Source organism: Oryctolagus cuniculus, chromosome 21 (genome assembly GCF_051225735.1).
Source record: "Oryctolagus cuniculus isolate XC-2025 breed Fujian yellow rabbit chromosome 21, ASM5122573v1, whole genome shotgun sequence".
NCBI classification, from domain to species: Eukaryota; Metazoa; Chordata; class Mammalia; order Lagomorpha; family Leporidae; genus Oryctolagus; species Oryctolagus cuniculus.
This window is the reverse complement of record NC_142887.1, coordinates 4,036,438-4,064,135: the sequence shown is the minus strand read 5'-3', so window position 1 is coordinate 4,064,135 and position 27,698 is coordinate 4,036,438. Positions and strand designations below refer to the sequence as shown.

Sequence of the window (27,698 nt, the reverse complement as noted above, 5' to 3'; positions counted from 1 at the left end):
AATGGTATACATTCCCAATTTTAAATCCCAGTGAAGGCCTCACAGTATGTTAAGCATTGCTGCTTCAGAGAAATGACAATTCCTGATTCATATTGGCAAGGAGGGGCAGAGAGATAGATGAGGGAGAACAGAAGAGAATAAACAATGAGATGCAGAGCTGCAGTTCATTTGTGGCAGCCCACACTTTGCCATCCTGGGGTTGGACAGCTTTCCTGCCAGCCTCACTGACGCCCATGGGAATGCAACCACAAGGAACTGAATTTCTGTGTTGCCAGAGCTGCACATTTCTTACATTTGCAGATGGCTTGATTATGCTCTATATTTGTGGGAAAGAATAAATTACAGAAACTTCAGCTGAAACAAAGAACTGAGCTCTTCCAAAACAGAATTCAGGTTATTAGAACCTGGCCACACAGTTACAAAACTCAGTAAATAGGCCCCTTCAGAGCCAATGTTGAGTAGTAGCATGGAACATGGACTCAACCACCTGGGATTTTATTCTGGCTCTGCCAGTTTCCTTTTCCTTAACAGGCTTACTTAATGAATCTTTTTTCTCATGTGTAAAATGTGGGTAATAAAATTCTATAATTCTTAAGATTTATGTGAGAAATAGCAGAGTTAATCTTTCTAAAGTGCTTAAAATAGAGGCTAGCATGCAGGAAAATCTCGATAAGTTTTAGGAACACATTTAATTTACTTGCTATGGTACATATTAGAGAACGTATATATTGAACTACCACCATTGATGTTGGGATGGAGTGAGGGATGATGTAAGACATGAAAGGGAGAAAATGGCTTCTGCCCTCATATAACTTCCAGTTATTTGGGGGATGTTGTATTTTATCAAATGCTTTCTCTGCATCTACTGAGATAATCATATAGCCTTGATTCTTCAATTTGTTAATGTGATGTACTACAGTTATTGATTTGTGTATGTTCAACCATCTCTACATACCAGAGATAAATCCCAGTTTGTCTGGGTGAGTGATCTTTCTGATGTGTCGATTATCTAGTATTTTGTTGAGAATTTTTGCATCTATGTTCATAAGTGATATTATTTTATCATTCTCTTACCAGCACCCATATCAGATGCCGGCACTGCAGGTGGCAGCTTTACCTGCTATGCCATGTGCTGGCTCTGATGATTCTTTTTTTATATGTGATATTCATTATAATCCTTTTTCATCTCCAATTTTCAATATGGGTTTTCTTCCTTTTCTTGGGTTAGTTGGGCCAATGGTGTATATTTTTGATTTTTTCCAAAAAGCAGCTCTTCATTTCACTGATCTTTTCTATATTTTTTGGCCTCAATTTTGTTTATTTCTTCTCTAATTTTAATTATTTCTTTCCTCCAAGTATGGGTTTGGTGTGTTCTTGTTTTTCTGGGTCCTTGAGATACATCCTTAGATCATTTATTTGATGTCTTTCAAGTTTCTTGATGTAGCCACTGGTTGCTATAAACTTCCATCTTAACACTGCCTTTGATGTTCAATTCCTGGGTCTACAATCTACTAGCTGTGTGATCTTGGATAGTAACTTAACCTCTTTGAGAGCTCATGTGTCTAGTTTTAAAGATTTTATTTATTTACTTTCAGAGGTAGAGTTATAGACAGTGAGATGAAGAAACAGAGAGAAAGGTCTTCCTTCCATTGGTTCACTCCCCAAATGGCCGCAATGGCCAGAACTGCCAATCCAAGCCAGGAGCCAGGTGCTTCTTCCCAGTCTCCCACGTAGGTGCAGGGGCTCAAGGACTTGGACCATCTTCTACTGATTTCCCAGGCCACAGCAGAGAGCTGTATTGGAAGAAGAGCAGCCAGGACTAGAACCAGTGCCCATATGGGACACCAGCACTGCAGGCAGAGGATTAACCTATTGCACCATAGCACAGACCCCATGAGCTCATGTGTCTTATGTAAAAAGTGAATATGACAATGCCTTCCTCCTAAATTTTGAATTGCAAATATGCATTGTGAAGTTATTATCTTAAAACTACATTAAATGCCACAAAATGGCAATAACAATTATATGCAAGTTTACACAAAGATAATAAAACTCAGAATGATCTCAATTACTTTAGAAAGCAACTGAATTTATTAAATAATACTTTCTAAGAAGTAAATTCATGTGCAAAAGTGTGAGTACAAGATCTGAGATACATGAGAAATCCCTTGTAGGGAATGGTTTAAGGGAGTGGAGGCCTGTGTTGGATGCTAGCAGAAGTCAGAGAGGCAGTAGCATTGTCCAGGGCACAGCCAAGTGTGGAGCTGGGGCAGTGACAGCTAAGCTGAGGGAAGGATGTTTGGAAGGAAAGTGAGTGGGAGTGAGTGAAGGTGGCTAGGATTCAGGGCCAAGAATTTGGACTTAAGATTCTTGTTTATAATGAGAAGAGAGGGGTATCATGAAAGAAGCTCAGGTTTTAAGAAGTGTGGCCCATGGACAGTGGGAGAAAGTTCAGAATCTGTGCTTTATGGTCTTGTGTTAGGAGACAGCCTCTTGACCTTATGTGGTGAGAAGAGACTGGCAACAATAAAAGTCAAGAGTGAAAAGAGCCTGAATAGGCAGGAGGGTGAGGTCTGATGCTGCAGGCAGCTTGGGGAATCAGCACGTTGCTGAAGCTCTCATTTGGACAGAGAGATTGTTGGACCAGAGATTTCCTGAGTGAAGTGAGGCAGTAACCAAACTTTGGTGAACTGAACAAAATGGCTGATGAGAAAATTTGTCAATTTATTTCTCATTTTGACAAATATTTGTCACTGATGGGAGTGACTTAGTCAACAAGAGGGAATCCTTTCCTGAGAGTTTAGGGATCAGTGTTGGGGATACAGATGAGTTGGGGGCAAGGACTATTTGATATGCCACTTACTATGTGAGTGGAGTGGTCTACACTGGGGCTCAAGTACTTGGGCTTAAGTGCTTGGACAATGAAGTGTTGGGTTCTTCACTGCAGCTGAGGTATCTTAGTCAAGATGGCTTACCCTCTTCTTTTTGCTCATCTAAAAAATGGAAAAAATAGTAGTATCACCCTCAGAGGGAGTGTGGGAGGCTGCTGCATGTAAAGACACTTGGCACACATAGGGATTCATATAGGCAAACCTATATGCATAGATGTGTGCCTGGTACATGGAAGTGTTCACAAAAGCACATGTGCATGCATGGATATGTGCCTAGTACACAAAGGTGCTAACATACACACACACATACATGTGTGTGCATGCAGACATGTGAATGGTACACAAATGTATTGGCACACAGACATGTACATGCACAGATGTGTGGTACACAAAGGTGTTCACACAAGCACATGTGCATTCATGGATGTGTGCCTGGTACACAGAAGGTACTCCTGCATACATGTGAATACACAGACATGTGCCTGGTAAAAATGTGTTTACACATAGAAATTACATGCATCAATGTGTGCCTGGTACACAAAGGTGCTCACACATGCCCATGTGCATCCATGGCTACTTTCATGCTACACAGAAGGTGTTCACTCTCCCATGTGCTCATATGTCCCCAAAGATGGAGGTAGACACAGAATGTGTTGGGTATCCAGGCAACCAACTAAGACAGGAGAGCCCAGAGCTCCAGGTGAAGCTAATTAGGTAAAGTGGCAAGTAAGAGATGTCTGAACTTCTTGGCACATAGAAGGTACCAAATATAAGTTAACTCTCTTCAGCCTGCAGAAAATGTGTGAACCACAGGGCATGAAGGCCACACTGCCTTCTCATAGCATCTACTGGAGCACATAACTGCAAAGGAAGCATTGTTCAGGCCTCTCATGTAGTGGGGTTATTTTTCCTCTGATTTCATCTGTACTATTCAGAAGATTGTGCTTTTCTCAGTCTATCAGCAGGGATCTATCTGAAGTGGAAGAGCCAGGACACAAACCAGCACCCATGTGTTATGCCAGTGTTGCAGGTAACAATGTTATGTGTTATGTCACGATGCCAGCCCACAATGGTAAGCTTTTTGTCTAATTGTTTGATGCACTCTTATTTGATCACAATGAAATTCTTTCATTTCTGCCTGACTTATTAAATTAAAAAATACAAGAAATACTGGTTAATTTGAGTATCATAAAAGCAATGTGATTACTTTGGATGGCAGAGTAGGGAGGGAACTTGCTGCTTTACTCTACTAGAAGATAGTTTTAACAAAGTGGAAGGAGTGCAGTCTCAGGGAAAATTTAAAGAGAAAACAACAGCAAAACAAACAACTCAGTTAAGAAATGGGCAAATGGGGCCAGCACTGTGGTATAAAGTCAATTGAAAATAGATCTCTCTGGGTCATCCCAGCAGTTAGCCTGAGCCCAGGCACATTTCTCCCCACCCTCACCTTCTGCCAATCAGGTAAACTGCTCCCAGGTGTGGTCCTGGCCCTTTAGGCCCCCCAGAAAAGCTGAGTGGAGAGGCATATTGGTATCAGTATCAGTTCTGTCCTATAGTCAGTATTCCCCTGAGTTAGTTACGCTCCTTCTCCCTGCTCTTTAAAAAGCGTATGTAGCTGTTAATAAATGGACATGTTCCCCAAAACTTGTCTCTGGTGTTCCTGCTGGAACGTGCACTACCATCAGCCCCAACCTGGGCTCCCATGGCTCTTCAGGCTCCTATGCCAACCTGCTGCTGCCAAATACAGACACAGATGAGAAAGATTTTTCAATTTAACCCTATAGTTACTGTCACAGGTTGTCCCTGCCTTGTAACTGAATACCAAGAAAATTTCTCTCTTTGAATCCAGCAGAATCACTGCCTTCAAAATTATTGCTTTGTAACGTGCCAAACTTATTTTGCAATATATATTTTAAAAGGTTTCCAGTGCTATAGAAATGGGTAATCAATGATGAAAACAGCAATAAATAATCATTACTAGTTATAGATAAATGCAGTTTTGATTTTGATTAACTTCAGATAGAGATATAATATAATATAATATACTATCAGCATCATAAGTCATTTAGGTGTAAGTGCTAAATGTAAAATTGGGTAAAGCTAATGAGATGAATGTGTCTATATAGAAAAGCCACTTGGGCTTGCTAACATGTTTTCATAAATTGTCCATATGAAAATAGTTCAACACCACTTGGAAATAACTAGGCTTGAAATTTGATGTTACTGTATTTTAAAAAGTGTTGTCTTAATGTGGGGAATTCTAGAGGGTTATTTCAAAATGTATGTCTATTCATCTATTTGACATAGAACTAAAATCTGATCCTCTGTTACAGCAATGAAGACTTTACAATGCATATGTTAGTAAATATTCCAAAATATTGCTAAAAATCTATTTAAAAACCTGCAGCATCTCCTTTTGAAAGCTTTGTTTAATCCGTGACTCTGCTCAGTTTTCTAGCCAGCTCCAGTAAGCTATTCTCTCTTCCCTAGTTCTGACTCTGTTAAAACATCCAAGTTATGGGATTTGATTCAATATACCAGCTCTTAAATTTAAGGTTTTATTTATCACTTTTGGAACAACCAAAGAGATGCAGATTTTGTGTTAAGTTAATCTATTATGTTATCTTAATGTCTCTGCTAGGTTCTAATTGTTTAAAACAGCTGAGTTCTTATTTGGGTTATGATTTGTTTAAAATATATATTTATTCTGAAACACATATAATCACCTTATAACAATGATCAAATTTTGTCTATATGATGTCATGGTGTAAAGGGATCCTATTTCGACCAGATATTTTGGATTTTGAGCCTTCTTGGCATTATTGGCAGGCATTCAAAAATTCAGTTCCAAAAATTTTGGACTTTGGTATTTCCAGATAGGCCCCTGAAAATATCAAAGGACATGTCTCTCATCTTGTAGAGACACCAAATCATCAGGCTATTTGGGTTGTATTAGAAGTACTATCAAGATATGAAGTGGTGCTAAATTTTAAATTTTGATAATATAAAATGCTACCAATACAAATGTCTAAAGGTTAAAGTCTAATGATCTTGTGTTACTAGATATGATGGTTATTTTAACGAGAAAGGCCCAGAGGCCTAAAAGGGTTATTTCTCTTACAAAATCCTATAAGTGTTTTTTAAAAAAATATTGTATGGAGTAAGCAAGCACCTCTTATTGGTTAATAGGTTTGTAATTTTAAACATGGCTACTTAAAATTTTTTGTTATCCACAGTTTTATATACCATATCTGCTGCTCATGAAACTAAAACATTGTTGGTTCTATGTTTAAATGTATCATTTTAGGTTTAAAAGGACCTCTCTTTCCATGACCTCTATTGTGTTCAATACTCTGGGACAGTTCTGTAAACAGATAAAGCCAACTTCACAAAAGTTTGGCTAATTTAGATTATTAAGAGCAGCAAGTAATTCTAAATGGTTGATGATAATAAAAAAACAGCTAAAGATTTTAGGAAACTATTAACAAAACCGCTTCATTGTTCTGTCTTGTATGTTGTGTTATATGTGTGTATATATTGTACACCTACATAGGAAATTTTAGTAAGAGCTCTGTCTTAATTAGCCTATAAATGAAAGATTGCTCATAAATTTAAACTGCTAAAATTAATCAAAGGTACATTTGATTCATGTGACCTAAATCTCTTTGTAAGATGTTTTAAATCTATTTGTAGAAAGAAACTAAAAATGCTTCATATGTGTGTGCTCAAGTTTGCTGGTTAAGCAAGCTACACTGTGTTAGATATTTAAGAGATATTTCCAAACATATGTATTAAAATGTATAAAAGGCATTGGACATCCTAGTGAATATTTTCATAAGCTGTTATTTAATGGTTGTAATCACTGTTCCCTCATTTCTCTCTATTCCCTATTTAAGATGGAAAACTGACTCTGTGCTGAGGGATTCTCCAAGATGTACAGTTTGATTTTTAGATCTTATGAAAGGAGTGGCTAACATTCTCTACATAATAGCATAGCCAAAATAAAAGCTTAAATTGTAACTTCACAACTAAATTTACTTCACCATGGGATCTCAAATCCCCTTGGGCTAGATAGTGAAAGTGACATCTTAAGTTTTAATATAATTATACAGATTAGATTAAGTTTTGTTTTTGTTTTGTTTTGTTTTGTTTTGTTTTTGACAGGCAGAGTTAGACAGTGAGAGAGAGAGACAGAGAGAAAGGTCTTCCTTCTGTTGGTTCACCCCCCAAATGGCTGCTATGGCAGGTGCGCTGTGCTGATCTGAAGCCAGGAGTCAGGTGCTTCCTCCTGGTCTCCCATGTGTGTGTAGGGCCCAAGCACTTGGGCTATCCTCCACTGCCTTCCCGGGCCATAGCAGAGAGCTGGCCTGGAAGAGGAGCAACCGGGACAGAATCCGGCACCCCAATGGGGACTAGAACCAGGGGTACCAGTGCCACAAGCAGAGGATTGGTCTAGTGAGCTGCGGTGCCAGCCCTAGATTAAGTTTTAAAATGATCCTATTGGATTGGATTAAGTTTTAAAGTGGTCGTATAGATGGGACTAATTGTTAAACTGATCATAGCAATAGAATTAATAGTGTTATAGAGGAGTAAATGCTCCAATATATGAAGCAGTCCATACAGCAGACTCATAGAATGGCAATTGCTCTAAGTAACACTCTGTGACCTCAGAATTAGCCCTAAAGGCATCCTGGTCTTCTGGTCTGGCTAAAAGGCTCACAAGAGCATGTCAGGTGTGGAAAGCCAGGACACTTGTGGGAAAAGTTGTCCCTGCATGGAGAACCTCCCTGGGTGAGACTCCAGTGAAAAGAAATGGTCATCAAAGAAGGATGTACTTTTCTCTGTGGGGTGGAGAGAACTTTCACTTTGCTTATGGCCCTGTTTGAATTTTGACAGAGTCTTTAAATTCAGAAGGCTTTCAGAGCCTAGGCAGCTCATGTCAAGAGCCTTGGGTGGTCACTGATGTCACACATAAGAGTGTTAATGGTTAAATTAACAACATGAGTCACTGTGCACTAACTTCCCATGCAGGACCTTAATACTACGCTTAAGAAACAGAGTGGGAAGTATGGCCCCCACCATGAGCACATTAACTGTGATCCTTTTGCCTTAAAGTTGATCTTTAGTGCAACAAAATTACTTAAATTTAAGGCCAGTAATCATATTTAAAAAAAACAGTTTTGTTAATGAAAAATAAAGGTAGACCACACATTTTGTAACAATCCTGGCAAAGAAGTGCTCATCGTTCAAGAAAGGACCCACATGACTGTTCCCCAGGTCCAAGGAAATCCTGGGACACTTTTCATTAACCTTATTGTCCTGTTGCAAAAAGAAGAAATAGCCCCTGTTCCCTCAGCAAGGTAGAATGGATGATCTCCCAAATTAAAACCCAGGAGATCTAAATAAAAGCAGTTATTTTGGCCTTAGGGTTCTTTAAAGATCAACCCTTTAATCTTATTGCTGATTCTTGATATAATTTATTGTTTCATTTACCACATGCTTAAATTAGTCCTGCTGTGAGACGTCAGATGGGTTAATAGGCAATCAGTGTAGTCTCAGTGGAATTGGGGGTGTAAAATGCTTCCTTTCTCCAAAGAGTCGTCCTTAGCAAGGTCAGAATTGCCTGCCTGCCCAGTCTTTGGAATCTCACAAATTTACCATGAGAATAGCAGGCAAGTAGGGAGCTCCAGAGCTCACAGTTTATTGTGAAAACAAATTAGGCATCCCACCCTTGTAATTTTTTTTTTTGTAGTTTGTTTTGTTTTATCATAAGCAAGCCAGATAAGAAAAGGATTGTAAATTGGGTCTTTTCATGGGTTTTGTCCCTGCCTCTTAACTGAATGCCAATCTGTCAAGTTTTTTTCCTTTAAAATTGTACTTAAGAAATTGTACTTAAAAAACCTCTGGTGCTGGTGCCAGGGAATCTCTTGGGTTTTGCTTCTGTTACAGCCCACTTTCATGTCATTCTGGCTGGAGGTCTTTGACTCTAGTAAATCTTGCTTTTAAACCTTTAAACATTGCTTTTCTCTTTGCCTTATCAGCTTGGAAATTCTTCTTCCATGTGAGACAAAAATCTATGGTAATAATAATTTCTTTGCTGCTGTTTTCCCATAACACTGCCATTGATCTTAATTTACTTAGCCATTTTTTTATTAACCTTACACTTTCTGCTATGCCAATCCCTTTACATGCTGCTATATTCACAGTCACACCTCTTTACCAGGTTTTCTTTCAGAAGGCAACAGACATGTGGATGAAGCTTTACAAGTGTGTGTCCTACCTACTGATCCTCTTCAGTCCTGAATTTTTCATTAATCAGCTAAATCTCTCCATAAACAGTTTAAAATTCCTCTTCCTGATGTTCCTGAAACAATCTGTAATTTTTCCCAATGTGATCAAACTCCTCATTATTTTCCTTTTGCTGCTGTCAACCCTCAAGGCCATCATTGTGGGCAGCCACAGGCAGTTGCCCCTTTTGTTTACACTTAAACATATGAATGGAGACACAGACAATTAGGCTAAGGAGATTCCAGGAAGAGACAGGAAGAACCTTATCTCACTGCTGAACTTCTCACAAGAGATGATGTAGATAATCAGTCACACCTCTGTTAAGAGGAAGAACCTTATCCGAACTCTTTAGTCTTTTTGATATGTAAATCTTTTGTGCTCCTTCTTGTGTACAACTGGTCATGTTTAAATACTACTGGCTTTGTTGAATAAATGAGCCTTGATCAGGACTTGTCTTGGCTCCATTCTTTGAGTCCTTGTCCTTGTTCCCCCATTCCCACTTTGTGTTTCAGGAAACCCGGTTCTTTGTGCTGCAGGCCGGCACACATCATGCCAATGAACTTTGACAAATGGACATAACTCATTGTCATTTATCAAAATCCTTCTCTTATTTACATGTTATTATTAATACCCATTCAGATTACATTTGGACAACTCCACTTAAAGGAGAATTGTTATGCCCAGTTCAGTTGTTCCCAAAGACTACCAAGGAGCCGACACTGCTGTAAAGCACAGGAGAGTTTTATTGCAGGTCTGGACCTGGACTCTCAATCAACACTGATGCAGTGGGTCTGAATTGAGAGCCCTGACCCTTCAGTTAACAAGGTTTTTATAGAGTGTCAGAGACATTCTATACATCATGGTACCATTTAGCAAATCATCTCATCCCGCGGGAAATTCAAAGGACATCTCTTAGAATTGATTAGTGCATCCAGTGGTGGGAACAGACCTACTAAAGGTGGTTGGATGGCTTTGGGGTTGATGCCTTTTGAATTGATTGGCCGAAACATGGGGTCTGAGCTGATGGGGTGTACTTGCTGTACTTCAGGGTCTTGGGTAGCTATCAATCACCTTATCTGCCCTGAGAAGACACCAGGAACTCTAGGTATTTCTCTGTTATCTGTTAATCAGCTGTTGCTAGGAGAGTTTATTGCAAGGGGAGTTCATTTATTTACTTTTAGGAACTTCTGGCTCAGAGTTCAGGGCCTGGTCAGGCCCAAGTTACAGATGGAGGCCTAATTAAAAATAGTTACACCTTGATCCAGGCTCAGATCTCACAGAATCTACTTGCTATGTCATTGTGTTCAATTTTTTTTTTAATAAATCAAGCCCAGACTTTTGTTTATAAAAATCTATTTGGAGGAAGGATGATGGTATAAACCATTTACATTAGTTTTATCTTGACAAGTAAAGCATTATCCATAATGTAAGATTTGTTACTTGTGCCCCCTACTTCTTTTTTCTTAAAGTGTATAAGTTTGTAATGTGGCAAAAAGAATATATGAATTATATAAAATATACATAAAAATTTCCTTTTATCTTTGCTATAAAGAAACTATTTCTCCAAAGGAAAAATCATGGCTGTCATGGATAAACTTATTCAATTAAAGACTGATAATAGGCCCACCTATACCTCTTCTGCATTCAATCATTTTTGTCAATTATGAGATATTAAACTTACTCATGGCATTCACCATAATCCTGCAGGAAAGCCATTGCTGAGCAGGCCCATCATATGCTTAAAACCGTTCTTCAAAAACAAAAGAAAAGGGGGAAACACTCCTGGGGAGATTAATCATAAAATGGCCATTCTTTTATTTACACTTAATCATTTAACTTATTTTTCAAAATTCAATTCTACCTCTCTTGATTCTGAAACCCTAGCACAAAACTCCATCCAGCTCATGAAGAACCACGACTGTTAGTTTATTATAAGTAGTCCCCCCATCCTAACTCAAAGGGCTTTAAACCACTCCAAACATAGGGAAGAGGGTTTGTTTCTGTTTTATGCCCTTACAGGTCCTGTGTGGATTCCAACCCACTGTGTCTGACCTACAGACACCATGAGTTGGCACCAGCAGTTACAGGATACAATTCCTCCTTTATAGCTAAAGAAGACAAAAATCAGTGCCACTGTTTCACCCTCTTTCAAAGAATCAAAAACAAAGCCACTTCATTGCAAGTCCCCCAAGACAAATCGACCACCTGGGGAGATATGAAGTCATTGATTGCTGATTGCTTCTGCACAACAGAAACACATTATAGAAACTCCTGAGACTTTATTTACCACTATTTTTGCTTAACTTACATACAGTTCTACTTTGATCTTGTTAATCATTATGTTATGCTTTTCCCTCCCTGTTGGCTCTTATTGTTTAACAACTGTTACTCCTGAGGTAAAGATACCTATAGGAGACCCTGTGTTGTTATCCTGTTTTTGGAATTGTTATCACCTATCTTCCTAGAAGAGCTTGCCTATTTTTAGAAAAAGCTGCTAAGGCCATCACTGCATTAGTGATGCATTTAGAGTTAATTCAAATTCATGAAGGTGTTTTACAAAATTATGCTGCAACAGATAGACTGGTCTAAGTTTAAAAGTGAAAATAAAAATAACATCAAGTACCTGGTAAAAATAATAGAATTAAAAAGGAAGGTAGGACCAACATGGGAAGCAGTCCACACAGCAGACTCCTAGAATGACTTGCAGTAAATAACACTCTGACCTCAGAATCAACCCGTACGGCTTCCTGGTCAGGCTGAAAGGCCTGCAAGAGCATTTCAGGCATGGAAAGACAAAACTCTGACCAAAAAAATCCTACATGGAGGATCTCTGTGAGACCTCAGAGGAAAGAAAGGGTCATCAAAGGAGACACTGTTCTCTGAAGGAAGAAGAGAATATTCTCTTTGCTGATGGCTATGTCCAAATACCAATGGCGTCTATGGTCACAAAAGGCTTCCATAGCCCTGGAAGCCCATGACAAGGGCATCGGATGATCACTGACATCATAAAAAGAGTGTTAATTGTTAAAGGAACAACAGTAGTCACTGTGCACTTGCTCCCCAGGAAGGACCTCTGTCCCTATTGAATTGTAATATGAGAATCAACTGCAAATTCTCTCCCCAAACTGTACTCTATATGTTGTGTGTTGGCGTAGGGGCAAATTGTTGAAATCTATGATTAGCATAGAGTTGGTCCTCTGTATATGAAGTCCTACTAAAAATGATCCATAATGAGGAAGGAGATGGGAGAGGGAATGGGAGGTGGGATGGGAGTGGGGTGGAGGGTTAGGGAGAAAGAACCACTATATCCCTAAAGTTGTATCTATGTAAAAATGCATTCATTAAATTAAAAAATTGTGCTGCTATTGATTATTTACTACTTAAACATCAAATTGGATCACAATAATTTCCAGGATTGTGTTGTTTCAACATCACAGATAATTCTAATTTAATTCAAAAGGAAATTGATAACATCAAAAATGAAATTTCTCATTTAAATATTAAACCTGAATGGTGGCTATTGAGATTCTGGCTGCAATGGCTGCTGCACTTTGTGGTACCAATTATTATGGTCCTCATCCTGTGTTTGACACATGCATCATCTCATGCATGCCTGATCTAGATCTACTCTTAAAATAAAGAAAGGAGGGAAATAGAGGATGCTGCCTAAGTGTCTCTCAGGAGAGACACTCCCCTGAAATTAGAGGCATAGCCACAGTTTCTGATTTCCACCAAAAGAGGCTGGGGAATGGGCACACTTGCCCTCAAAGGAATGCAGAGACAGCAGGGGGCTAATGGACATTAATTGGCACCTGGGATGTTTTCCAGAATTTGTAGACTTCCAAGCATTTGAATGGACCTGTCTTTGAAGATTTACACCACTGCTCTGTTCTCTGTCATGGATCACCAGACTGGTTTCCTTTCCCACCTAAAGTTGTACACCAATTGCGCCTATGTGCTTGCTAGCTTGTAGACTTGCTGGTATCCTCTAATAAAAAGTGCTGGCCAGAGCAATCTGGGGAACACTGCCTATGTGAAGATGTCTGTGTTCTGTCTCATTCATTTTTGAAACTCCACACCTTAGATGTATTGAAAGTTTGTCTATTTGGTACCTTTCCAATTTTTTGATGTAAGCATTCAATTATTATAAACTTCCCTCTTACACTACTTTGGCTGTATTCTATAAGTTTTGATGTGTTGTATTATCTTCAATCATTTCAAGAACTTTTTTTTATTTCTATTTCTTCTATGACCCACTATTCATTCAGGCACATGTTCTGCAGTCTCCATGTGTTTGCATATGTTTTAGAAATTCTTGAGTTGTTAATTTCTTGTTTAACTCCATCATGGTCAGAGAAGATGCATGGCATGATTCAGATTTTTTAAGATTTCTGAGACTTGCTTTATGGCCTAGCATATGGTCTATAATATAGAATGTTCCATACAATGATGAAAATAATGTGTCCTGCAACTTTGGAATGAAAAGCTCTATCAATACCATTTAGGTTTACTTAATCCATAATATCAATTAGCTCTGTTGTTTCTTTGTTGATTTTCTGTCTAGTTGATCTGTTCATTGAGGAAAATCAGTGTTGATGTCTCTCATTACTATTGTATTGGAGTCTGTGTCTCCCATTAGATCTGTTAATATTTCTTGTAAATAACCAGATGCCCTGGCATTGGATTTTAAACATTTATTATTATCTCATCTTATGTTGAATTGATCCCTTAATCTCCACATAGTGCCCTTCTTTGAATCTTTTAACAGTATTTTGGTTAAAGTCTATGTTGTCTGATATTAGGATGACTACACTTGTTCTTTTTTTATTATTTATTTGACAGGTAGAGTTATAGACAGTGAGAGAGAGAGACAAAGGTCTTCCTTCCATTGGTTCGCTCCCCAAATGGCCACTGGTGCTGCACCAATACCAAGCCAGGAGCCAGGTGCCTTCTCCTGGTCTCCCAAGTGGGTGCAGGGGCCCAAGCACTTGGGCCATCCTCTACTGCCCCCCTGGGCCACAGCAGAGAGCTGGTCTGGAAGAGGAGTGACCAGGACTAGAACTCAGCGCCCATATGGAATGCCAGCACCACAGGCAGAGGATTAACCAAGTGAGCCATGGTGCCGGCCCATTTTTGCTTTCCATTAGTGTGGAATATCTTTTCCCATTCTTTCACTTTCAATTTGCATTTCTCCTTGCTGTTGAGGTGTGTTTCTTGTAGGCAGAAAATAGACGGGTCTCGACTTTCAATCCATTCAACAAGTCTGTATCTTTTAACTGGAGAGTTCAGGCCATTTACATCAAGGTTATGATCAATAAGTAATGGCTTGGACCTGGCATTTTTTCCATAAATATTCATATTGTTTGCTTTATATTTATTTTGTACTTTTACTTCCTTCACATTCTTTCATAATGATGTCTAACTTTCTGTGTTTCTGTGTGTAGCACATTCTTAGGGAATTTTTGTAAGGGTGAGCAAGTGGTGACACTTTCAATTTCTGTTTGTTATGGAAGCTCTTTATTTCACCTTAATTCATAAATGATAGCTTTACATGGTACAGTTTGCTGGGTTGACTGTTTTTTCAAAGACTTGTATTATGTCTCTCCATTCTCTCCTAGCCTGCAGAGTTTCTAATGAGAATTCAGATGTGAATGCAGTTGTAGACCCTGTGAAAGCAATCTGGTATTTTATGCTCATTTTAGAATCTTTTCTTTGTGTTTTATTGTTGAAAATTTGATTGCAATGTGTTGTGATGAAGATCTTTTCTTGTCATGGCTATAAGGAGTTCTGTGTCCTCGTGTACTTTGATTTCCCTTTCTTTTTCCAAATTAGGGAAGTTTTCTGTAATTATTTCACTGAATATGTTTTCTAATCCATATTCTCTTTCCACACCTTCAGGAACTCCTAAGACCCATATGCTGGGCCCTTTGATAGTATCCCAACAGTCTCCAATGCTGTTTTCAATTTTTCTAATTTCTTCTTTTTTTGTTGTTCTCACTGAAAAATTCCCATTGTGTTCTAGCACAGATATTCTTTCTTCCGCCTCAACCAGTCTGTTAGGACTTTCCACTGCATTTTTATTTGACTATTTAATTCTTAATTTCTAATAATTTATTTTGGTTTCTCTAAAAATCTCAACTTTATGGAAGAAGTTTTCATTCATGTCATTTATGGATTTCTTTAATTTTTGAATTTTTTCTCATTGCTTCTTCATCCTTCGATTAATTTTTTGAATTACATTTCAGGCATTTCATCAACCTCTTCATCTTCAAAGTCTAATATTGAAGTGTTTGTATTCCTTTGGTGGAATTATGTTGTTTTCTTTATTCTTTTTCTTGAATTTCTGCATTTATTTTTAGGTATTTGTGGAGACATTTGTTGGATTTTTCCTTTGATGCATTATTTTTGAACTATTCCTCTGTGGCTTAGTGGAACATCTGCTCTTTTAGTGACTACCTAGATGCTTGAGCTGAGTGTGTCCTGGGGGCTCTAGTCTGCGCTCCAGGATGAAGTGAGTATCCAGGGTCACACCCATTTTGGACATGATATGTCTTCTTAATTGTCAACAGAAGGGAGGGAATGATCACCTTTGTTGGCATCATCACACCCTTTCCTCCTCTCTTCTAAGGTGTTCAATGCCTGAGTGTTAGGCCCCAGTGGGTGTAACCTTCACCTATGCTGGTATATGAATTGCACAAAGGATCTATGTAGTCATCAGGATGAGCACAGATCCTGTTGCAATGTCCCACCCTAATTAGGGAGCTCAGAGTGTGTGGAGCTATAAACAGTAATTACCCAGAAAACTGGCAACACCTTGCACTCTCTCAGTCACAGGGTTCCACAAGGCACTCACAGTTATGTTGTACATAGGATCCACTCTGCCCCACTAGCCTGGTCCCATTCACAGAGGGGCAGAGATGTTCCCAGAGCCAGCTGCATGTGAGTATACTGCATAAGTGGTTTGAACCCAGTGCCAGCAATACACTGAGAAGCTGGGGGCACCTCACAGTTGTACATGGGTGCCCAGCCCCTGTCAAACCAGCAGACTCAAAGTCAGTGGGAAATATGGATTTTTCCCTCTGGTAAAATCCCTGGATCCCACATGTGCACAATACACACTGGCTGCAGCCTTAATCATTTCAAAATCACATTTTTTTTTTTTTAACAGGCAGAGTGGACAGTGAGAGAGAGAGACAGAGAGAAAGGTCTTCCTTTTCCATTGGTTCACCCTCCAATGGCCGGCGCACCGCGCTGATCCGATGGCAGGAGCCAGGAGCCAGGTACTTATCCTGGTCTCCCATGGGGTGCAGGGCCCAAGCACCTGGGCCATCCTCCACTGCACTCCCTGGCCACAGCAGAGAGCTGGCCTGGAAGAGGGGCAACTGGGACAGAATCTGGCGCCCCGACCGGGACTAGAACCCGGTGTGCCAGCGCCGCTAGGCGGAAGATTAGCCTAGTGAGCTGCGGCGCCGGCCTCAAAATCACATTTTCTTCCCACCAGTTACTGGGCACATACAAGAGTCTCTTCAACTGTTGCTAATATCAGCATGGCACCTTATCTGCCCCCATTGCAGGGAGCTGGCAAGATGGCATCTGTCCTTGCTAGTTTCTGGGCAAGTGCACAAGAGATGCTATAGCTGCTACATACTTATGTACAAAATGGCACCCACCCTCTTTCAGTTGGTTTCCAAGCACTGTTGTGTGTGTGAGGGAGAGAGGTGGGTAGAAAGAATCATGCCCCATTTTTTTCCTGGGTGAGCATGCACCCTGTTCCCCTCAGGTCTCTGGGCCAGATTCAAAGTGTAGTCTACTAGGCTCTCATTCCAACTATATCACCAGTGTTATACGGTGCTGCAGTCTGATCACACGTCACCCTCCAAAGCTGGTACTTTCTCCAGCTCTTGGCTTCTGGTTCTGGGGTTATGTGGTATGTCTGTACACATTGCTGCACATCTGCACCTTCCATATGGATCCACAATGTCTCTCCTCCTTCCACAGAATCTTCACTGCAATTTTCCCTCCAACTCACTCCTGAAAATGCACTTTCTTCACTTTTGTTTATTATTTTCTTCTAGCCTAGTGTAGTCTGTTCTTTCTCTATTCTGCTACCTTGGAATCCCTGACAAAATAAATTTTGATTTGAGATGTATAATTATTTAGATGTTTGTCATAACTATCTTTGAAATGAAGTTTAAAACTTAAAAAAAATAAAATTTGGGGGCCAGGACTGTGGCACAGTGGGTTAATGCCCTGGCCTGCAGTGCCAGAACCCCATATGGGTGCCAGTTTGAGATCTGGCTGCTCCACTTCCAATCCAGCTCTCTGCTATGGCCTGGGAAAGCAGTAGAAGATGGCCCAAGTCCTTGGATCCCTGCACCCAAGTGGGAGACCCAAAGGAAGCTCCTGGTTTCTGGCTCCTGGCTTCGGATCAGCACAGCACCAGCTGTTGTGGCCAACTGGGGAGTGAATCAGTGAATGGAAGATATCTCTCTCACACACACACTCTTTCTCTCTCTCTCTTCTCCCCTCTCTCTGTGTAACTCTTTCAAATAAATAAATAAAATTTCTGTAAATAAATGTTGGTAAACATTCTTCCAGTATGAGAATAAGTGAAATCATGCTATGTAGTATTGAAGCACAGAATAAAAATATATAATTGTGGGGAGCAACTCGGACTAGACTAAGTTACTCGAATTAAGACTTATTCTATGCATCTGTTCTCCCACAATATGGCGCTGGGAGAGGAGGAAACAGCTTCTACGCAGCTGCCTCCAGTTCAACCAATAAACTGTAGGACCTGCTCCTGATTGGAGGAGAGCAGCGTACTCGGCGTGTGGGTAGCAGAGTTGGGATTGGTGGAAGAGGACTATAAAGGAGGAGAGAGACAACATGCACCAGGAACATCTAAGGGGAACACCTGAGGAACACCTGAGCAGCCCCCGAGAGAGCTGGCCGGCGGTGTGCCGCTCCCCTGCAGAAGTGGGGAATGTGGCAGGGGGAACCACCCTTCCATGAAGGTGGAAGGGATGGCAGCCAACCCGGGAAGAACCAGCAGCAAACCTGGGGAGGGCCGAGCAGACAAAAGAACAGTGCAGGGTCCTGTGTCGTTCCTCCACGAAGAGGGGGAGCGACATATAATAAAGCTCTTTTTTAAGAAAAAAAGATTTTGATAAAGATATGCAATGTTAAAGAATGCAAGTCAATTATGACATGAAAATGATATTATATGCTTCCACAAAATTAAATTTGAAAATTAATTCTCAGGGTTGGTGCTGTAGTGTAGCAGGTAAAGTCGCTGCCAGCATCCCACATTGGTGCTAGTTCAAGTCCCGGCTGCTCTACTTACAATCCAGCTCTCTGCTATGGCCTAGGAAAACCAAAAATGGCCCAAGTTCTTGGGCCACTGCACCTGTGTGGGAAGACCTGGAGGAAGCTCCAGGCTCCTGGCATCAATTCACCCCAGCTCCAGCCATTGCAGCCAATTGGGGAGTGAACCAATGCACTGAATCTCTCTCTCTCTCCCTGCTTCTCCTTTTCTCTCTGTATAATACTTTCAAATATATAAATAAATCTTTAAAAAAGAAAATTGAGTAGCACCATGGCTCACTAGGCTAATCCTCCACCTGCGGCGCCGGCACCCCAGATTCTAGTCCCGGTTGGGGTGCCGGATTCTATCCCCGTTGCCCCTCTTCCAGTCCAGCTCTCTGCTCTGGCCTGGGAGTGCAGTGAAGGATGGCCCAAGTCCTTGGGCCCTGCACCCGCATGGGAGACCAGGAGAAGCATCTGGCTTCTGGCTTCGAATCAGCAAGTTGCACCAGCCACATTGCGCTGGCCGCAGCAGCCATTGGAGGATGAACCAACGGTAAAGGAAGACCTTTCTCCCTCTCCCTCTCCCTCTCTCTCTCTCACTGTCTAACTCTGCCTGTCAAAAAAAATTAATTCTCAAAGTTATTAATGTTACTCCAGTGTATATTCAGTATATCAGACAAAAATGATAATGTTGAGAATTTGCTCACTATGGTATTCAAAAATCTTTTTTTCAATGTACTGTATGTATCCAATTAGACCAAACATTCTGCACTTTTTATTTGATAAAGCTGGCAATCCTAATTGCTTGAAATGACAGCACCTGGTGCCACGAAATTTTTAAAAAGTATTTTAGGTGTGAATTTTGTACTGGAGGTCTGGTGGACAGTGCTGCTGATCTGGGCCAGCTCTGGCTAATCTTGCCTGATCTACAACATCCAGTCTGCTATTATAGGATGGCCTCATATTTTTATGTCACTTTGTTCACCATTGAGTGGATGTTTGGCACAGATGTTAAATCACTGTTTGGTGTTCCTTCATCTGATACATGAATGCCTGGGTTTACATCCTACTTCTGGTTTGTGCTGTTGTATACTCTGGGATGCAGCAAATGATAACTCAAGTGATTGGCTCCTTGCTCTTTCATGCGAGGCACTCATTGAATTCCTCTATCATGACTTATCTGACTTAGCACTTGTTATTGTGGACATTTGGAGAAATGAACCAGAGGATGGACTATTTCTCTGTATCTGTATGTGCCTTTCAAGAAAATAAAAATTTAAACCAAATAAAGTTTGTATGATATTTGTGTATTTGAGGCAATTTTATCTTGCTGCTCACTATGAAGCTTGAGAACAAATGAGAAAAATTACTTCAGTTTGGAAATAAGCACATGTATATTAGCATTTTTATTGAATTCTTAACAGTGCCTATGTTTTATGGAACCATTAGTTCAAGTGATAAAAACTTACATACCCGAAATCATGTCAACATATCTAGTCATTAAACTAGAAAGACTCATAGGTTATTGTGCACCCCGTATCTGCTAAAATATAGCTTTTCTTATTTTTCATGATCTTTGAACCATTACTTGTCAATATCATCTACCATAATTGCTGGAATTTAGCCCCTCTTGATGGTTACCTCAGCTAAATCTGAGTTTCCCAGGAATCCTTCTGATTCCTGTCTTTCCTCCTTTACAACACTGAGTTGGGACAGAGAACCCTAATACATTGCCACCTCAATGCCCACAGTGTCCCTCATGAGTATAGAGTTGTCCTTCAAACTGTCCTGGATAGTTTCCAGGATGCCCACAGTCTATCTCAGATAGGAAGTTGCACTGCTCTCCCAGCCAACTAAACTGTTATATTTGACTTTCTAACTTCCCACAAAACACCTCAGAGCAAGTTTTACAATTATCAAGAACTTACTGAAGATTTTGAGATAAGTAGGAACATAACACAGGCACATCTCTGCATATCCATCAAAGAAAAAAACCAAAGCTGCCTCATAATCCTACATCAAGTTAGAAGACACCTCCATCTTATATTGTAATGATTCCATCGACTACACCAGGAAAACACCAGGCTTTGGAAACCTGCATAATTTGACTGTAGTCTCAGATAGGAAGAACAGTTTCATGTTTGTTTGTGTCTTAAGCACACTTACAAGGCCTACTCTGAAATTCTTATTCTCTGGATCATATTTTTTCCAAGATGGTGGCTACCCTTGGGCCTTAAGAGATTTTAGACTGACCCCCTGAGACTCAGGGACCCACTGGCTCCTTTCTGACCATTGGCCACAATTAAGGAATAGATGCCTTTAACCCTGGGACACAACCTATATAATGGTGCAGAAAAAGGCAAGCTCCATCAGGCACAGAGTGAGACCTCAGAATGGCCCTCCCCTCATGCAGAAGAGGCCTCAGCACTGCATAAACCACAACTACCTCACATCCAGCTCCAACCCTGCCAGTTACCCTGGGTCACTCAATGGGTCAGTCAGCTCTACTCTAATGTTCACCAGGATGAGCACTGTGATGGCAGCCAGAAACAGGGTTCCAACCCTGTGGAGACCTGTCTTATCTCAAGGCAGGTGTTTCTAAAAATGGTCTCACTACTTGGGTGAGATGCAGACAGACGACTCACTGTAGGACCTCCAACCTATGACTAGGCAGCAGCTCACATCCTTCTCCTCCCTAGGCCCCACCTGCTTCCCTCCTTTGTAATGCTTCAACTGACAAGAAGACTCAGGTGAATGACCAAAGGCACTTGGAGTCTTGGGGCAGCAGGGCAGCCTGTCTGTCCTGAGGGATCCCAGGGCCCTGTGACCACAGGCATAGAACAAGGTTGGATTCTTCCTCCTTTGTGGAGTATCCAGGTCTGTAACTGCTCATCTTTGGCTATGGTGTCTGTTCACCCTTTTGCCTACTACACCTTCAGGGCCCACATGTGCTAAAAGCTACAGGACAAAAATCTGTACATAAAGCAATACTGGATAACTGAAGGGAACTACTCACAGAGCTCTTGTCCATTTCATCAAAGGAAGATTCAGGTCCACAGACAGGTGTATGACACCTGGAGTCTAGTTTCCAGAAAGGTGACTTCTTTAAAGTATAGGGACAGAGGGAGCATCAGACTTAGGGTCTTTGTCCAACTTCCTTGACACACAGGAAGACTGCTCCTCACACAGATTGGGTTGTGAATATCCTCCAGCAGCCACATTTTCCATCATAAAGGGCCATCGCCATCCCATTATAGGTCATGAAGTCTCTGAGTCTGGTGTACCCACAGCTCTGAGATCACTGTTGACTACAATGGCTCCCTAGGGACTCATGTCCCTCCACAGATCCATATCAAAGGGAAATTTGCACCCATCCCACAGGGTCAGAAACAACTATATTCATATGCAGTATACAGTGGACTCCACTGAGGGTACAGCAAATATCACCTTCCTCATTAGCCAGGAGAAATCAGGGCCACATACCTTGAAGGGACTATCCCCAATTCAGCAGGAAATTAAGAAAGCAGGTTGCAGTCACCTGTGTCCTCCTGTGATGAATGAGCTTCCTAAATAAAAAAAAAAAAAACAACCTCCAAGTCAGTAAGCCTCTAACTGCAGTAGAACACAGAGAGAGGGGTGCTGGGCAACAGTGACATCATGGAACCAGCCCTGTCACAATGGTACACTCCACAGATACTAGGGCCAAAGTCAGCCTCCTCAGCCCACAGAATAACAAAAATCTCCAGGGATGGATCTTGGGGTCTCAGAAACAGGTGAAAAATAAGATCTGCGGTAGGTATTCCATGTGACCAGATATACCAGTGCCTTCTATCACTTGCTATACAAGGTCCCAGGTTCCTGCAAGCCTCTACCTCCAACCCATTCTCCTTCCCCCAATGCAATTATATTTTGTAACAACTTTTTAAGCCCTTTTAATTTTGAATCAAAATTTTTGCAGTGAGTCCCCACACAAACCTACTACATCTTCCTAAGGTTCACATACTCTGCTTCCATTCCTTCAATAAGAACTGAGTAATACAACGGTAAAATCTCCTCCACATAAGAGTCTTCACACCAGCCCTGCTGATCCAATCTGATGCCTTCTGCTCTAATACTGCCCCATCTCTCTCGTGCTGTCAACATTGGGCTCCAGGGAGTCCTCCTGGAATGGTGGAAAGGGGAGAGTGTAACTGAGCACAGCCTGCCTGGGACCCTGAGCTGTACAATCTATAGGAGGAACAGGGACCTAAATTTTCTTGATGCAGGAGAGGGGTTAAGGGGTGGATCACTCTTACTTTTCCTGACACTCATGCACCCAACACTGAGGCTGATGTTGAGAGTACCTAGGATATCTGCACACTGTGAGGACCCTGACTCAGAGTGGCGGACATCCCTGTCACAAAGAGCAGCCCCATCTCTCCAAATCCTACTCTCCTCCTGTTCTCTTCTGGCCCCTGCAGAGGCAGCAAGAGACTGGTCAGTTTTCTGTAGGTTGGCAAACTCTAGCTCCTGTTGTACTCCAGCTGTTTCTTGCTCTCCCCACCTGGACTGCATTCCCCTGTGTACTTAATGGCTGTGCCACTGTGCATGTGGATAAAATAAGCCCATGGGTGTCCTGTGGGTGTGTATGTTCTAGCACTCTAGTAGAGCCTTGCTGATTCATGCTCAATGTACAGAACTCATTGTCACTGTCACCTCTTGAATGAGACTTCCATCAGAGTTGCAGCAACTGCTTCCCAGTTTTCCCAGCATACTCCAGGGGCCATCATGGGGAGGTACGTGGGAGCTGTCAGAGTCTGAAGCCCTATTAGGAAACACACCTGTTACTAGGAGGATCTAGGTAGCATGGTAGGAACAGAAAAATAAGTCACAAAATTCTACTCATATGTGAAATATAATAAAGCTGATCTCAGAAGTTGGGGTATTTGGATAGTTACCAGAGTCTGAAGAGACTATGGCGAGAGAGGATAGGGAAATGTAAATGGTACAAGTGATAGTAAAATCCTACACTACACATTGGGGATGAAAGTTCTGTTGTTGCATTGCACAGTAGAGTGACAATGCATAATGGTAATGCTTATTTTATTTTAAATAAATGTTAAATGTTTATTTAGATACTATGCTCCTAAATCTGTATTTATGAAATAAATGAAATTTGTTTACCATAAGAAATTTTAAAACAAATGAAAATTAACAGAAAGAACTTTGGGTATTTTCACCATGAGAAATGATATGTTTGGGGACAATGCTATGGTGTAGCAGGTAAAGCCACTGCCTGCAGTACCAGCATCCTATATGGGTGCTGGTTCAAGACCCAGCTGTCCCACTTCTGATCCAGCTCTCTGCTATTCCTTGGGAAAGCAATAGAAGATGGTCTAAGTCCTTGGACCCTGTATCCACATGGAAGATCCAGAAGAAGCTCCAGGCTTTTGGCTTTGGATTGGCCCAGCTCCAGCCATTATGGCCATTTGGGGAGTGAACCAGCAGATGGAAAACTTCTCTCTCTCTCTACCTCTCTGTAAATATGCCTTTCAAATGAATAAACTTTTTTAAAAAAGAAATAATATGTTTGAGGAGATAGATTTGTTTACCCTGATTTGAATGTTATGCAATGTATGCATGTTTCAAAATAGTACATGGTATCCCATAAATAGATACACAATTTTTATGTTTATTCATAGATATTTGTTTTTTGACAGAGTGGACAGTGAGAGAGACAGAGAGAAAGGTCTTCCTTTTGCCATTGGTTCACCCTCCAATGGCCACCGTGGCCGGCGCACTGTGGCTGACACATCGCGCTGATCCGAAGCCAGGAGCCAGGTGCTTCTCCTGGTCTCCCATGTGGGTGCAGGGCCCAAGGACTTGGGCCATCCTCCACTGCACTCCCAGCCCATAGCAGAGGGCTGGCCTGGAAGACGGGCAACCAGGACAGAATCTGGCACCCCGACCGGAACTAGAACTTGGTGTGCCAGCGCTGCAGGTGGAGGATTAGCCTATTGAGCCACAGCCCTGGCCGTTTATTCATAGATAATATACATTTTCATCACAGTTTAAAATTAAAAATAAATAATTTGAAAAAAAACCAGGAAAACAACTCCATATTTGCACAACCAAATGCATATAGAGATCACAGCAGAATATAAGTGAAATATAAAACAGATTACAATAGAAAAATAATTTGAAAATAAGGACACATTAATATCTGGAATTTAAATGATTTTTTCTCAAAATATTTGGATGATAATAAGAGAATATTAGGAAAATATCAAATAAACTGAATGTACTAGAAGAAACCCCAGCAAGGAAGGTGAGCATGCAAGATTCAATGAAATTTGTTTTAAGAACAAATTAAATGAAATAAAATTATTTACAAAAGCATTAAAAATATAAAATACTTGGTAACAAATAACAAATGTTATGTAATACCCCATGCTATGAAAAACAAAATATTCCTGATAGTATATAAAGAAGATCCAAATGAAGTGGAAGGTTATAATACATGCATTGACTATAAAACTCAGTGTCGGTGTGGTCATTGTCATGCAGTGGGTTAAGTTGCCATTTGGGGTGCTAATGTCACATATTAGTCTACTTCTGATCAAATCCCACCTCCACATCTGATATAACTCTACTACTGTGTCTAGGGGACAGAAAGGATACACTGAGTGCTTGGACCCCTGCCACCCATGTGGAAGACCTAGATAGATCATTGTGTTTTTGAGTTTTGTTTTGTTTTTGTCTTTGTTTTGTTTTTGGCTTCACATAGCTCTGGCTATTACCAGTATTTGGAGAGTAAAACTACAGATAGAAGATTCATTTCTATATTTCCCTCTGTCACCCTGACTTTCAGACAAATAAAGCTAAGAAAATTCAGTAATTCAAGACATGAATTTCCCCAAATTTATTATTTTAAAATATGAAGAAATGCCATCACAATTCCAACAACTCTGTGTGTGTGTGTGTGTCCTCATGAAAAATCACCTTCTAATTGAAAAACGTACTTTAAAATGAAAAGGACATAAAATAGTAAAGCTAATTTTAAGAAAGATCAAATATTGTGATTTTCAACTACCTCATACCAAGAGTTAAAATGGGGGTATGACAGTTTGGCATAGTGCATAAAGCTGCTGCCTGTGATGCTGACATCCCATAAGGGTGCCAGTTCATGTTCTGGTTGCTCCACCTCCAATCCAGCTCTCTGCTAATGCACTTAGGATAGCTGTGGAATATGGCCCAAGTGCTTGAGCCTCTGCATCCACATGAGAGACCCAGAAGAACCTCCTGACCCCTGGCTTTAGCCTGGCCCAGCCCTGACTGTTGTGGCCATTTGGGGAGCAAATCAGCATGTGGAAGATGTCTCTCTCTCTCTCTCTCTCTCTCTCTCCTTTGTGTTTGTGGAGGGTGTCTCCTTCTCTCTGTGTAACTCTGTTTTTCAAATATATGATTACTAGAGTCCAAAAACCAACCTGAACATTTCATTTGATGATATTCAACTAATGCACTCATGTAATCAAAGTGTTAAAGGTTAGACTTTTCTCTAAATGGTACTGCACACTTAGAAATATCTGTGGAATGAAGCCTACCTTGATCCCTGAATGGCAACATACAAATACACATTTAGTAAATTATAGACTTCCTGGCAAAAACAAAAACAGTAAAACTTCCAAAACAAATTATAGACGAAAACCATACTGACTATATCATTGGCCAGTATTTCTTAGATATCAAAAAAAACACATGCATCACAGCAGAAAATTGTACTACATTAAAATTTTAATATTTAATTCCTCAGAAAACACTACATCCTGTCATGTACTTAATAACAAAGCTTCAGTGAAAGACATACCACATAAAACCCCAAGTCATCCCATAAGATTATATTGACAAGTAATGGCATAGATCTTGTCTTGTGTAGATATGTTTTGTGATGTTCATCAGTAACAAAATTGCCTAATGATGCATTTCCCAAAATGTATTCTCATTGTAATACATGACCATTACATGGAAGCCATTTACTTGGGGAATAAATTCACCAAAATTTGAATTATGTATTTATATTCATTTGATTTGAAAAGCAGAGAGAGATACACACAGAGAGAAAGATATAGAAAGAGAAATAGAGGGGCCAGAAGTGTGGTGTAGGGGGTAAAGCCACCCCCTGCAGTGCTGGCATTCCCTATGGGCTCCAGTTAAAGTCCTGGCTGCTCCATTTCCAATCCAGCTCTCTGCTATGGTCTGGGAAAGCAGTGGAAGGGCCTTGGGCCCCTGCACTTGTGTGAGAGAGCCAGAAAAATCTCCTGGCTCTGGGCTTCAGATTGGCCCAGCTCCAGCTTTTGTGGCCATTTGGGGAATGAACCAGCAGATGGGAGATTTCTCTGTCTCTGCCTCTGCCTCTGCTTCTCTGTAACTCTGCCTTCCAAAAAAATAAATAAATCTTTTTTAAAAGTAGAGAAATGGAGAGGGAAATACAGTGACAGAAGATCTTCTCTATGCTGCTTCATTCCCCAAGGGACTGTAACAGCCTCACAGTGCCTAATCAAAAATCATAGTCCTGGACTCAATCCAAGCTCCTGTATGGATAGTAGGATCCAAAGTGCAGCCAAAAGTTGCAAGCAGGCATTTGGATATGAATGTAGGTATCCCAAGCAGCATCTTACCTGCTACACCAAATGCCCACAGCCACGCCAAACTTTTTAAAATTGGACATATGAAGAACTCTAATAATTCAATAATAATAAAATAGTAAGTCCTAGGATACATGAAAAATACTTGAAAAGATGTTTTAAAGGAGCTTTATGTGTGCCTACTACTGTCAAGAAAAGAAACTCAACTTAAGTCCTATTAATGGAAGTTCAAATTAAAACACTTTCACATATCACTAAATACCAGCAGATTGACTAAATTTAAGAAGACTGAGGATATCAAACATTGGTGAGGATGTGGAATCACTGAAACTTTCATATATTGCTGTTCAGAATATAAATGGAACAACAGTTTGGTGGCTTGACAAATTTACACAATTAAAACAAGTATCACATGAGTTACCAATTCCACTTTTATGTGTTTTCCCAAGAGAAAAAAAAAATACACACCAATATTTTTACAAAAATTTCGCAGAAGATTTATTCATAGGGTCATTAATTAGGGATTAAATTTTTGTATCACCTAGAGTGAATTTATAGAACCATAGATATTCTCATTATTGAAAAA

At 40.5% G+C, this 27,698-nt stretch overlaps 1 pseudogene; it reads left to right on the top strand.

Moving 5' to 3' along the window:
- The first annotated feature begins 3,947 nt into the window (after positions 1 to 3,947).
- The window catches only part of LOC149119801 (protein-L-isoaspartate O-methyltransferase domain-containing protein 1 pseudogene), a 30,385-nt pseudogene continuing 6,634 nt past the window's right edge, over positions 3,948 to 27,698 (top strand).